The sequence below is a fragment of the Ambystoma mexicanum genome, chromosome 10, assembly GCF_040938575.1.
Source record: "Ambystoma mexicanum isolate Mex_15411 chromosome 10, UKY_AmexF1_1, whole genome shotgun sequence".
Lineage (NCBI taxonomy): Eukaryota > Metazoa > Chordata > Amphibia > Caudata > Ambystomatidae > Ambystoma > Ambystoma mexicanum.
The window spans coordinates 250,759,210-250,772,715 of record NC_090932.1 but is presented as its reverse complement, the minus strand read 5'-3'; positions in this window follow the sequence as shown (position 1 = coordinate 250,772,715).

The following is a 13,506-nucleotide window of genomic DNA, read 5'->3' as shown; positions in this document are numbered from 1 at the left end:
AGGGAAATCAGTGCCCCCCACCCTTGTCCCCCCTCTATGTGCTGTTCGTTGATTTTGCCTCTGCATTTGATGTTATAGACTGGCAAAACTTTGGGCCAAATTAGAACTGCTTCGAATGCCAAAGCATTTACTCCATGTTTGCCAACTGCTACATGAGAATAATGTGGCAAGGGTAAAACTGAATTGACAGGGTGAGCTATCAGCCCCTGTTTCAATTGAGATGGGTGTGAAGCAGGGGTGTGTGCTCGCTCCTGTTTTTTTCAATGGCGGATATAGGCAATACCGTGGATGATAAGGGTAAGGCTGTGCTGATTCAGCATTACTTTTCTTGCCTATGCCGATGATTACGTTTTTGATTCCACGGTCAACGGAATCCCTAGAAGCTCAGGGGCAATCATGGAGTATGCAGAGGTAAACAGCCTGATGGTCAAGATGCCTTAATCAAAGTTTATGATGTTTGGCAATGCAAAGAAAGACAAACAGAGAATTAGCCTAAGAGATGGGCATATAGGCAAAGTGGAGAACTATTGATACTTGGGTTATGAGATCTGATCGAAAAAAGGGGAAGCTGAGCTTTGGAAAAAAAAGACATATGAAGACCTATGTCTCTATGTTATTAAGAACTTTGTATCCAGCAATTCGGGATACAGTCTCAATGGCATTGTCTCCTTGTATAAACAAACATTACAGTCTAGCATTGTGTATGCTCTTGAATGCTCATTTTCGGAATGTGATAAGTAGGCTAAATGCTTAGAAGACTGCAACAGAACCCACCATAGATCCAGCAATTGCCCAGCCAAAACACCTAATATGACTAACACTCGTACTGTAACACCTATCAACTCCACCCCCCATACTCCTAAAGGAGCTCTTCTAAATGTTAGATCATTAGTCGCCCACTCCATAGAAGTCGCAGACATTATTCTAACCAACAACCTGGACTTCCTTGCTGTAACCGAAACCTGGTTGCATGATGCTGCAGGACCATCTCTCACCCTAGCCATACCTGATAACTACACCATCCTCAGAGCAAATAGAACCAACGCTCGAGGAGGTGGTGTAGCTATTATTTTTAAGTCCTCGCTTGATATCAGACTAGCCTCCTCTCCGCCACTTAAATCATGTGAGTATCTCAAAGTCAAACTACAAACATCCCCTAAAAGCACTATCACGCTGCATTTAATCTACAGACCCCCGGGCCCACCCGGCTCGTTTGAGGAAGACATCACCTCACTAATTGCCGAAAGCTCCAAACCATCAGCACAAATGATTATACTTGGAGACTTCAACCTTGGGTTTAATGACCCTCTCGACACCCCAGCCACTGCCCTGGCCATGGCATTAGAGGAGTATGGCCTCCAACAACTGTGCTCCAAACCGACCCACTCGAAAGGCAGAATCCTTGACTGGATCACAGCCCTTAACTGCAACATTACCTTGAAAGATCCCACAAAGCTCATCTGGACCGACCACTACCTCCTCCCATTTGACATTAATACCAGTAATTTAGCGCATAAAAGACCTATTATTGCACCTGCCTGCGCAACTAGGAAAAAGAGTAACATCACAGCGGAAGCCTTAATACCCTTGGTGATCCCTACTCTGAACGCTTTACCAGCCACAACTGACTTGAACCAATTGGTCAACGTCTACAACGATTCCATGGCCAAAGCCATCGACATCATTGCCCGACTGAAATTGCGTAAAGGGAAACCTAAAGCGCACCTGAATACATGGTACACCCCGGAGCTTAAAACTCTCCGTCAACAAAAAAGTAAACTCGAAGCACTATGGAAATCAGTGCCGTCAGAAAATAACAAAACTAATCTTACAAACATCTCCACTCTCTACAAAAATGAGATCACACGCGCTAAAAGAGAATCTCTCAACTCCAGGATCTCCCAGGCAAGCTCCAGCACTAAGGAGCTCTTTAACATACTAAAGGAGCTAGAAAACCCCACTCCTCCCACGGACACTTGCACTAAGGATAAACCCTGGTGCACAGGGATCCAGAATGCCCTCGCTAATAAAATCTCAGGGCTCCAAACTAAAATCGACAACAAACAACAACTTACTCCCGCTCCTACCTCCAGTCACACCCCCCTCCACCTACCGCCACCAGCTCAGGCTTTACCTTCAAAAAGGTATCCATACCGGAGGTACAGAAAATTATAGCATCCCTGAAACCCTCGAACTGCAAGGGGGATAGCTGCCCCGCTCAGATCATAAAAGATGCAGCTAGGGATCTCTCCCCCTTCATCACTAAACTAATAAACTTGTCTTTCTCCAATAACTTGGTCCCTAGTAATCTGAAACAATCCTGGGTCCTACCACTACTGAAAAAAAAAAACTCTCGACCCTGACATACCCACGAACTACAGACCCATCACCACCGTCCCATTCTTACTAAAAATTCTTGATAGAGTGGCATATTTACAAATCCAGGATTACCTCGAGACAAATCATTTACTAGGAACTCGCCAATCTGGCTTTCGACCTCAACACGGGACAGAAACAGTGTCATGATCTCTGCTTCCAAAAGGTCAGGGTTTTCCCAACTCCCTTGGAAGCAGATCCATAACCCAGGTTCCGAGTGCCAACCAGTCCCAATTGGGACCTTTTGGACCCAGTCCTGGCGCCAGTGGCACCAGGCTCATAAATATGCCCAGTCCCAGCGCTGGAAGCGCCGGGCTCATAATGCTTGGGTGGACTTACCTGCAGCAGACCATGCTGCTTACTTGCCTGCCAGTTGAGTCTCTGATCCTCTTCTGTTTGGAACTACTTTTCCTGTTGGGTGGGGCAGGAGCCACTCCCTAGATTCAGAACACTGGAACTCTTCTGGAAAGCAGGAACTCTTTTCTTACCTAGGTGTGGCTGTGGAAGGAGACACCTAAGCACTACAGGAGGCTATTTAAACCACACCCGATGGATGAATCTTGCTTTGCGTTATTCTGCATCCTCAGCAGCAGAACGCTCATCGTGTCTTCTGCATCTGATCCTGGGCCTAAGGAAAAAGGCTTACCATCCTGAATCCCAGTCTTCAGCAACACCTATAAAGACAAGAAAGAACAGGTTAGCATTACGGTCTTCAGTGACAGCTCTTCATTTACCTGGTCCATCGGCTGTCACCAACGCCTCGCGCTGCATTCCGGCATCTGAAAGACAAAGGCTTACCTACTCTTCGTGCGCTCCGGAGGTCTTCACACTGCATTCCGACATCTGAAAGACAAAAGCTTACCAACTCTTCGCACGCTCCGGAGGCCTTCGGCACTGCATCCCGCATCTGAAAGACAAAACAAGGTGCGTTTAAAGACATTGGGGAACTTTAATACTCACGTGCCATTACTCCTTTCCACATCTAACCCAGTGGGTATTCCGGCACCCTGCAGCCGCCCCGAACTTGTACCTGCAAAATAAAAAGACAGTTAGAGCGCATCGTGAAGCAGGCAACAAGCGCTTACTTACGTGCTTCCAGGCGCTTCTATTCATCACACGGGCTCCATCTTCAACTCACTTCAGCCCGCCATCCGCCATCGCCGGAACCCTGCAAAACAAGAGACATCATTACTAAAGACTTTAAAGACATTAGAATTACTCGAAACTTACCGTTCGTGCAGTAAACGACGGACAGCAGTCCTCTGAAGTCAAGAGGCCTGCCCCCCTTATCCAGTGAAGAAACTGGTTACAGCACCCTGCCACTAGGCAGATGGAGAGCACGGCGTTCACTTACCTAAGGTGAGAGCCTTAACCTTTGGGGTTCTACAGGAGAAGAGAAAGGGAAGAAGAGAGAGACATTCAATAACCCAGTTCATTAATCCCACATTTTCTATCTGCAGACATCTTACCCTTCGAGCCAGACATACAGTGCACAGAGGTCCAGCCCAAAGAGCCAGCCGTGTGTTACACATCACCTTTGAAGATACGGTATACGCCCAGTCAAGACCGGCGCCTCTACGGGAATCAGGTGAGCGTTACAGAACGCAAAGCCTACCACAAAACTCCCGTCCAGGCGCTATGGAAACCTCGGATACCGACCAGCTAGCCCAGTTTCTTGGGGAACTAAGGGCAGAAGTGCATGCAGCCCGTCAGGAAACGAACGCTCTAAGAAGGGAACTGATTATTTCCAAGGAGCGAACAGATGATCTCGCTAGACAATTGCTACAGTCACAAGCCGGACAGACCCCGTTACCCGCATCTGGGGGAAATCTTCCTTCTACATCCTCTATGAATCCAGTGCAGATCAACCTACCTGGGAATGTACCTCTGGCTCCGCCCGAACGATTTTCTGGTGACCCAAAGAGGTTTGCAGTATTTATCAATCAGTGCCGGTTGCATTTCTTATGCCGGCCAGCAGCCTTTCCAACTGATCAAGCTAAAGTAGCTTTCGTGCTTTCGTACCTTAGTGGCAATGCGGCAGACTGGTCGATCCCTCTAGTAAATCAAGATGATCCGGTCCTCCATGATTTTCAAGCTTTTCAGCTCAGTATGGAAAAACTGTTCGCAAGACATTCACAGGGGCAGGCCTTGGACAATGAGCTTCTTTCGTTGCGACAAGGTAATCAAGACCTTTTGGTTTATATTGCGTCTTTCAACAGACTGATAGTGGAAACTCACTGGCCTGAGGACAAAAGGATTACGCTGTTTTATAGAGGTCTACGCGGAGAGCTCAAAGATGTGTTAGCCCAAGTAGTGAATCCCCCACAAGATTGTTCAGACTATATGGACTTAGTCGTTCAAATAGATCACAGACTGCAGAACAGGAAGGCCGATCGTTCCAAGTTTGATGCTCGAGTATTTTCCAAACCGCCAACTCCTTCCAAAGGAGTAGACTCCGGGGAACCCATGCAAATAGGGGGTCTGAAAGGTCCTCTAACACAAAAGGAGCGGGAAAGGAGAAAACAGTTGCAATTATGCCTCTATTGCGGAAACTCAGGGCACTTTCTTCGAGACTGTCCTGTGAAACCTGCCAAGAAGGCAGTAGGAGCTGCAGTTACCAAAGTTACAAACTCTGAGCAGGGAAACGACCTCGCCCGACAAGAATAGAGGTCCTCTTGCCGAGCGTGAAAACCAGTTCCGTGACCTCGCATTTCGTGATACCTATGGTCCTCATTAGCCCTGATAATCCGGATCGATTACATGCAATTGAAGCTTACGTCGACAGCGGTGCCATCGGCAATTATGTGGATCATGAAATGGTTTTGAGGATGAATCTAACTCTTTGTCCCAAGGCTGTAAAGGACGTCATTACTACGGTGGATGGTACGGAGATAGCCTCCGGGCCAGTAACGCATACCACTCAAGAAGTGACGCTAGTAAGTCAAGATGGACACCATGAGAAGATCGTGTTCGATGTGATCAAGGCCCCTCAGTTTCAGATTATTCTAGGAATACCTTGGTTAGAGAAACACAATCCTCTGATCGATTGGCGAGCAAGAACGGTCCAGTTTCCAGAATGTGTCTCTACTTGTCACCCTCCACCTGGTGTTGCACTGGCAGCAATTTCTTCAGAGACTCCCCAGTTACCTCCCGAATACCTAGAATACCAAGATGTTTTCCGGAAGGATCAGGCTAACTCTCTACCTCCCCATAGGTCTTATGACTGCCAGATCGACCTGATACCTGGATCTACTCCTCCTTGTAGTAGAATTTATGCCCTCACCGAGCCTGAGAACCTTCACCTTCAACAATACCTGGATCAATACCTGGCAAATGGGTTTATTCGTCCTTCCAAGTCCCCTGCTTCTTCAGCTTTGTTCTTCGTTCCAAAAAAGGAAGGAGACCTTAGAACTTGTATAGATTATCGCTCCCTGAACCAGATCACCGTTAAGAATAGATATCCATTACCTTTGATCCCTGAACTCCTGGACCAAGTCAGAAAAGCATGCATATATACAAAGCTGGATCTTAGAGGAGCTTACCACTTGGTACGAGTAAAAGAGGGCGATGAATGGAAGACGGCCTTCCGCACCAAGTATGGGCTATTTGAATATCAGGTCATGCCCTTCGGACTTTGTAATGCCCCGGCCGCCTTTCAATATTTTATGAACGATGTCCTCAGAGAGCTCATAGATGTGTGTGTTGTTGTTTACATTGACAACATCCTCGTTTATTCTTCATCGGAATCTGAACTTCGGAAACAAGTGAAAATGGTCCTCGAAAGATTGCGTCAACACAAACTTTTCGCTAAATTGGAAAAATGTGTTTTCAACGTGACTGAAGTTGAATTCTTGGGATTCATATTATCACCTGGCGGAGTGCGTATGGATTCAAAGAAGGTCGATGCAGTTCTCAAATGGCCATCACCATCCTCCGTAAAAGGTGTGCAAAGCATGTTAGGCTTCGCTAACTTTTACCGCAGGTTTATCCCCGAATTCTCTCGAATAGTCCAGCCCATCACTGCCTTGTTAAAGAAAAACAAACGTTTTGAATGGTCTACCAAGGCGGAACAAGCTTTCCAGGATTTGAAGACTAAATTTATCTCTGCACCAATCTTAAAACACCCTCGCCCCGAACTCCCCTACATCGTGGAAACTGATGCTTCAAGCCTTGCCATGGGGGCAGTTCTATCACAAAAGGACCCGGTAACCAATCAGTTGCATCCCGTGGCATTTTGGTCCCGCAAATTCTCGCCTCCTGAAATCAATTACACGATTACTGACAAGGAACTTCTGGCTATCAAGTCTGCCATTAAGGCTTGGCGGCATTATCTGCTGGGGGCCCGACACACCGTTACTGTGATTACGGATCACCGAAACCTGCAATATTTGAAAACCGCAAAAGCCCAATCCTCTAGACAACTCCGTTGGGCATTATTCTTTGCCGAGTTTGACTTCATAATTACCTATCGACCTGGTACAAAAAACGGTAAAGCTGATGCCCTTTCTCGGATGGGAGTGGAAGAACACTTGATCAACCCTAAACCTGTACCAATCATTCCCGAACAAAGAATTCTGGGTGTAATCGCCACAGAATCCATAGAGGAAGTTAAGGATAAAGCCAGGCAACTTGTAACTCCAGCAGACATACAGAATTGGCATCTGCAGGGAAAGGACTTTGCAGTAAAGGACAACTTATTGTATTTCCAAGAACGATTATACCTACCCAGCACAGATTTACAGAAAAAAGTAATCTCTTGTTATCACGATTCTTTAATGGAAGGACATCCCGGTATGGCCAAGACCTCAGAAAAGATCAAGCGCTACTTCTGGTGGCCGTCTTGGAAAAAAAATTGGTTATAATTTATAACATATAATGTCCTGTGGAGTATGCGCCCAAAACAAGAGTCAAAAGGAAAGACCAGCAGGCCTCTTACGCCCTATTGACATCCCACCTCGCCCTTGGCATACGCTTTCTATGGACTTCATCACCGATCTACCTCCATGCTCCGGATACAATACGATTCTAGTAATCGTGGACTTATTCTCCAAGATGGCGCATTTCATTCCGCTCAAAGGCTTGCCAACAGCAGCAACTCTGGCCCGAGAATTTCTCGAAAACATCGTCCGACTGCACGGTTTTCCTTCGGTTCTAATCTCGGATCGAGGTAGTCAATTTATTTCTCATTTTTGGCGAAGTTGCTGTCGGTCGGCTCAAATTGATGTGAGACTATCGACCAGTCACCACCCTCAGACCGACGGACAAACCGAGAGGACCAATCAAACTCTGGAGCAGTATTTACGCTGCATGCTGCAACAAACTGAAAAAACTTGGAAAGACATCCTTTGTATAGCCGAATATGCCTACAATAACTCTGTCCATTCGGGAACTGGGAAAACCCCGTTTTTTCTTTTGTACGGCAGTCACCCTCGAACCTCGGAGTTGGATCCCCTCCAAGATCTTGAAACACCAGCAGTAGACTACCTGCATTCTACAATCACCCAAGCCTTTAAGGAAGCTGTTTCTCACCTTCAAAGGGCTAAAGAACAATACAAGAAAGGAGCAGATCAACATCGGAAGGAAGCCCCTCAATATCAAGTAGGGGATCAAGTCTGGTTATCCACCAAATATCTACCTCTAAAAGGGCCACGCACATTCAACCCAAGATACCTTGGTCCCTATTCCATCACTACCATAGTAAACCCAGTAGCGGTCAAGTTGGACTTGCCCCCGCACATGAAGATACATCCGGTCTTCCACGTCTCTCTATTAAAACCCGTGCAACCTCAAACCCGACTAACCAAATCTCCAAAACCTATCCTAGTTGATGGAGAACTCGAGTTTGAAGTCAAAAGCATTCTGGACTCCAAGATCTCCAAATCTAAACTATTCTACCTAATTGACTGGAAAGGCTACGGCCCCCAAGAGAGATCCTGGGAACCTGCTGAATATGTCCACGCTCCTCGCCTAATCAAAAGATTTCACCGAACATTTCCTGACAAGCCAAAACCCCCGGAGAAGCCCGGTTTTGGAGGGGCCTTGAGGGGGGTACTGTCATGATCTCTGCTTCCAAAAGGTCAGCGTTTTCCCAACTCCCTTGGAAGCAGATCCATAACCCAGGTTCCGAGTGCCAACCAGTCCCAATTGGGACCTTTTGGACCCAGTCCTGGTGCCAGTGGCACCAGGCTCATAAATATGCCCAGTCCCAGCGCTGGAAGCGCCGGGCTCATAATGCTTGGGTGGACTTACCTGCAGCAGACCATGCTGCTTACTTGCCTGCCAGTTGAGTCTCTGATCCTCTTCTGTTTGGAACTACTTTTCCTGTTGGGTGGGGCAGGAGCCACTCCCTAGATTCAGAACACTGGAACTCTTCTGGAAAGCAGGAACTCTTTTCTTACCTAGGCGTGGCTGTGGAAGGAGATACCTAAGCACTACAGGAGGCTATTTAAACCACACCCGATGGATGAATCTTGCTTTGCGTTATTCTGCATCCTCAGCAGCAGAACGCTCATCGTGTCTTCTGCATCTGATCCTGGGCCTAAGGAAAAAGGCTTACCATCCTGAATCCAGTCTTCAGCAACACCTATAAAGACAAGAAAGAACAGGTTAGCATTACGGTCTTCAGTGACAGCTCTTCATTTACCTGGTCCATCGGCTGTCACCAACGCCTCGCGCTGCATTCCGGCATCTGAAAGACAAAGGCTTACCTACTCTTCGTGCGCTCCGGAGGTCTTCACACTGCATTCCGGCATCTGAAAGACAAAAGCTTACCAACTCTTCGCACGCTCCGGAGGCCTTCGGCGCTGCATCCTGCATCTGAAAGACAAAACAAGGTGCGTTTAAAGACATTGGGGAACTTTAATACTCATGTGCCATTACTCCTTTCCACATCTAACCCAGTGGGTATTCCGGCACCCTGCAGCCGCCCCGAACTTGTACCTGCAAAATAAAAAGACAGTTAGAGCGCATCGTGAAGCAGGCAACAAGCGCTTACTTACGTGCTTCCAGGCGCTTCTATTCATCACACGGGCTCCATCTTCAACTCACTTCAGCCCGCCATCCGCCATCGCCGGAACCCTGCAAAACAAGAGACATCATTACTAAAGACTTTAAAGACATTAGAATTACTCGAAACTTACCGTTCGTGCAGTAAACGACGGACAGCAGTCCTCTGAAGTCAAGAGGCCTGCCCCCCTTATCCAGTGAAGAAACTGGTTACAGCACCCTGCCGCTAGGCAGATGGAGAGCACGGCGTTCACTTACCTAAGGTGAGAGCGTTAACCTTTGGAGTTCTACAGGAGAAGAGAAAGGGAAGAAGAGAGAGACATTCAATAACCCAGTTCATTAATCCCACATTTTCTATCTGCAGACATCTTACCCTTCGAGCCAGACATACAGTGCACAGAGGTCCAGCCCAAAGAGCCAGAGGTGTGTTACACATCACCTTTGAAGATACGGTATACGCCCAGTCAAGACTGGCGCCTCTACGGGAATCAGGTGAGCGTTACAACAGCCCTTGTCGACCTCAAATGCCAGATAGACGAACTCAAAGATAAAGGTAAGGCTGCCATCCTTCATCTCCTCGACCTTTCCGCTGCCTTTGACCTGGTCGACCACAAAATCCTGTGCAACCATCTGTCATCGGCAGCACACTTCTCCCACTCTGCGGTCACATGGATCCAATCCTTCCTGGACAATAGGACTATGCAGGTCTTCTCACCCGTAGCAGCGGCTGACCCTATCCCTATTACCTGGGTGTCCCACAAGGATCTTGTGTCTCACCTACTTTGTATAATATATTTACAAAGCCCCTATTCGACAAGCTGGACAATCTGGGTGTCACCTACACGAACTACGCAGATGGCACCCAGATACTCCTCACTCTATCCGGGAACCACAACGCGGACGCCAAATGGATCACTTAAGTCTTCTCCATCGTTCAGGCATGGATGGCCACACATGGGCTCTGCCTGAATGATGATAAGACTGAACTGCTTCTGGTCGGCTCACCTAACACCATCCGTAAACTCTGTCCCGGTTACACCAGCTTTACCATCGACGGCAACACCATACCCATCGCCAAAAGTGTAAAAACCCTCGGTTTCCACTTAGAAATGAATACCAACCTAGCCAAACAAGTTAATATGACTGCCTCAGCCACTGCCTATACTGGTAAATTAATTAGGGCCTGCAGACCATTGATCTCCCCCAACAATTGCCTTACTTTAGCCGGAGCACTCATTCAATCCAAACTGGACTACTGTAATAGTCTCTATGTAGGTGCCAATAAAACAGTAATCAATAAATTGCAAGTCTTACAAAATAATGCACTCCGTGCAGCCCTAAATCTTCCCAGAAGAGAACATATCTCCACCACAGGAATTGCTTGTAAATGGCTCTCCATCCAACAAAAAATAGATTTAAAAACCATATGCCTTACATACAAAGCTCTTAACCACTTAGCCCCGCCCTATATCACTAACAAATTCACATTAAGACAGAACACTAGAACCCTGACTAGATCATCTAACACACTACAACTGACGGTGCCCAAATACTCCCTCAAAAGAGCTGGTGGATCCAGCTTCCCAGTTCTGTCCTCACATCTCTGGAACACCATTCCACTGGATATCAAATCCACACCTACCTTCCAACCCTTCAGAACTAAGGTCATCACCTGGTTACTCAACAAATAACTAACCATGTATGTATGCACACCCAATGTTCAAATGCTTCTTTTTGTGTTTGCCTATCACTATCTATGCACTAACTGCCTTCTTGTCAACCTTTTTATGCCACACTATTATTGTACTATTGATCCCTATTGTTGCCTGTAACCTGATGCTCAAAGCGCACATATACCCCTGGGTCAAGAGCGCTATACAAATAAATAAACAAACAAACAAACAAACTCCTGTCGAGGCAGTGCACCTTGAGCTAGGCTTGTTACCCCTGGCATCAACTATAAAAATGAATCTGGGGAAATTGAATATTAAGATCATGTGTGCTGTAACCAGTACTTTGTTAGGTGTGCTAAGAGAAGAAATGGTAAACAGGGTGTGTCCAGCTTTGAAGATGTTTAAATTGATGAATGAAGGCTTTTTTGGGGAAATTGCTTGGTGTCCGAAGTGGGATGATGGTGAAGGTACACTTATGAGATGCTTGAAGAGGGCACAGGAGTGGGATGCAAACTGTGACCATGTATCCAACTGTTCTTCCCTGAGTTCTTTTGCAAGAATGCAAGTCTCAAAAATATATAAAACAGTTCCCATGGCTGGTCCTACAAAGGACTTTTATGTCACTGCAGCTGAACAAATTTCCAGTCATGGACGTTAAGGGTGCCTGGTTAGGCATACCGAAGGACGAGCAAGGCTGGGGGCTATGTGGTGACCCAGGGCCATTGGAAACTGTGAGCCACATAAATACAGCTTGCAAATAAATGCAAAAGTGTTACATCAGATGATATATGACTTTTATTGATGGATTGCATGAAATGCAATGTGAATACTTTTGGCTGAACTGTGCATCTGGGCGGAGTACTTCCTTGAAAAGGAAATCACCTTGAAAGAGCAGTGATAACGGGTATAAGGAATAAGTAAACAGGGTATTCGTACATATATAAAACAGAGAAAAAAAAGCGAAAGGAAGAAAATGTTGAATACGGCATTGAACAAAAAAAAAAAATGTTGATGAAGGGGAGCAGGGATTGCGGGGGTGTCCCCCGCAGTGGTGGCTGGTGAGTTTGAAAGCTGGTGGGGCGTACATTTTCCAGGGCGAACTTAGTAGCGAGCACGCGCAGCTTGCGAGCACACCGCCCCCCACGGGGGGTGCGGTGGGGTGCTTCCCCGTGAAATATTTGGAAAAATTGCCTACAAAATGTGCAATTTACTGTCCAAAAAACCCACCGAAATATGAAAAAAAGCATTTGGTTTTACATATTAATGGTGGTACACTATTCTTACGTGTGCAAGTGTGATGGTTTATTTTACAGCAGCTTGTATTGAGAATAGCTGGTACTATGGTGTATGCATAAAGAAATTCATTATATAGTAATGATGGAAACATATGTTTGTCATCCTGTTACTGGCATTCACAGGCCATTCATAATGCTGATGTCCCTTACCTTTCGAGGGTCACAGTTTTGTGTATGTACTGCGATGCAATACTCTGCAGGGGGGATAGACTTCTGAAGGGGTGAAGGTAGACAGATCAAGCACAACACAAGGCAGTGAGCCGAGGTCAAAGGGGAAGGTGGGTAAACAGCAAGAAGAAGAAGCACAGGCTGACAGTTAAATACCAGGGGTGCAGATAAGCAAGAAGGAGAAACAGCAACTCAGAGAACTGGTTGGAGATCAGAGAGAAGAAGGGCAAGAGGGTAACAAAGAACGTGGAGGACAGAAGGCAGAGAAGGGGGAAATCAAGGAAAGCGGTGCAAAAGTCAGATCAATGGATGCAAGTAGGTGCAAAATTGCACAGCCCAGGAGGCAAAGTATCAGCCAGATGGTAAACAGCAGAAAGTGAATATTGGGAGAAGCCAAATGTCCAGACATATCAACCACTAAATTACAGCCCTGAACACCTTACATACGGGAGGCTGTCTTCCAACTACCAACATAAGTGACTGCCCTGAACACTGCAATTCAATCAAAATCTTGACAAGGCGGTGGAACTTAGCATACACATTTGTGCATATAAATCTTTCCAAAGATTTTGCATCCCTGCATTTACAGTTTACAAAAAATGTGTTCATGCACAAGAAATAGCATTCGCTCAAATATACGGTTAATGTTTTGTATGGCTAATGTGTAATGGCAGAGTGGCCAGAATAAGGCCATGAAATAATATTGTGTGCTGTGGCCTTGGAGGTGGGTGCCATCAAAACAGCTGTGTACCAATGGGTGATGGGGCCATTTGCCCCCACAAGCTTATGGGAATAGGGACACGCTGAAGCTGTATAGTGCTGATTTGTCTGCGCTTGTGTCCAAAAGAGGGTTGTTCTATCAAAGTATGTTGGACTCCCACCTTGATGGTATTTGCTATGAAACTGGTGGCTTCACCGCCTTTAAAAGTGGTCATATCTGCTATGAAATATCTTCATGTTTTCTTTAAATTGTAGTTACAAATAATGTA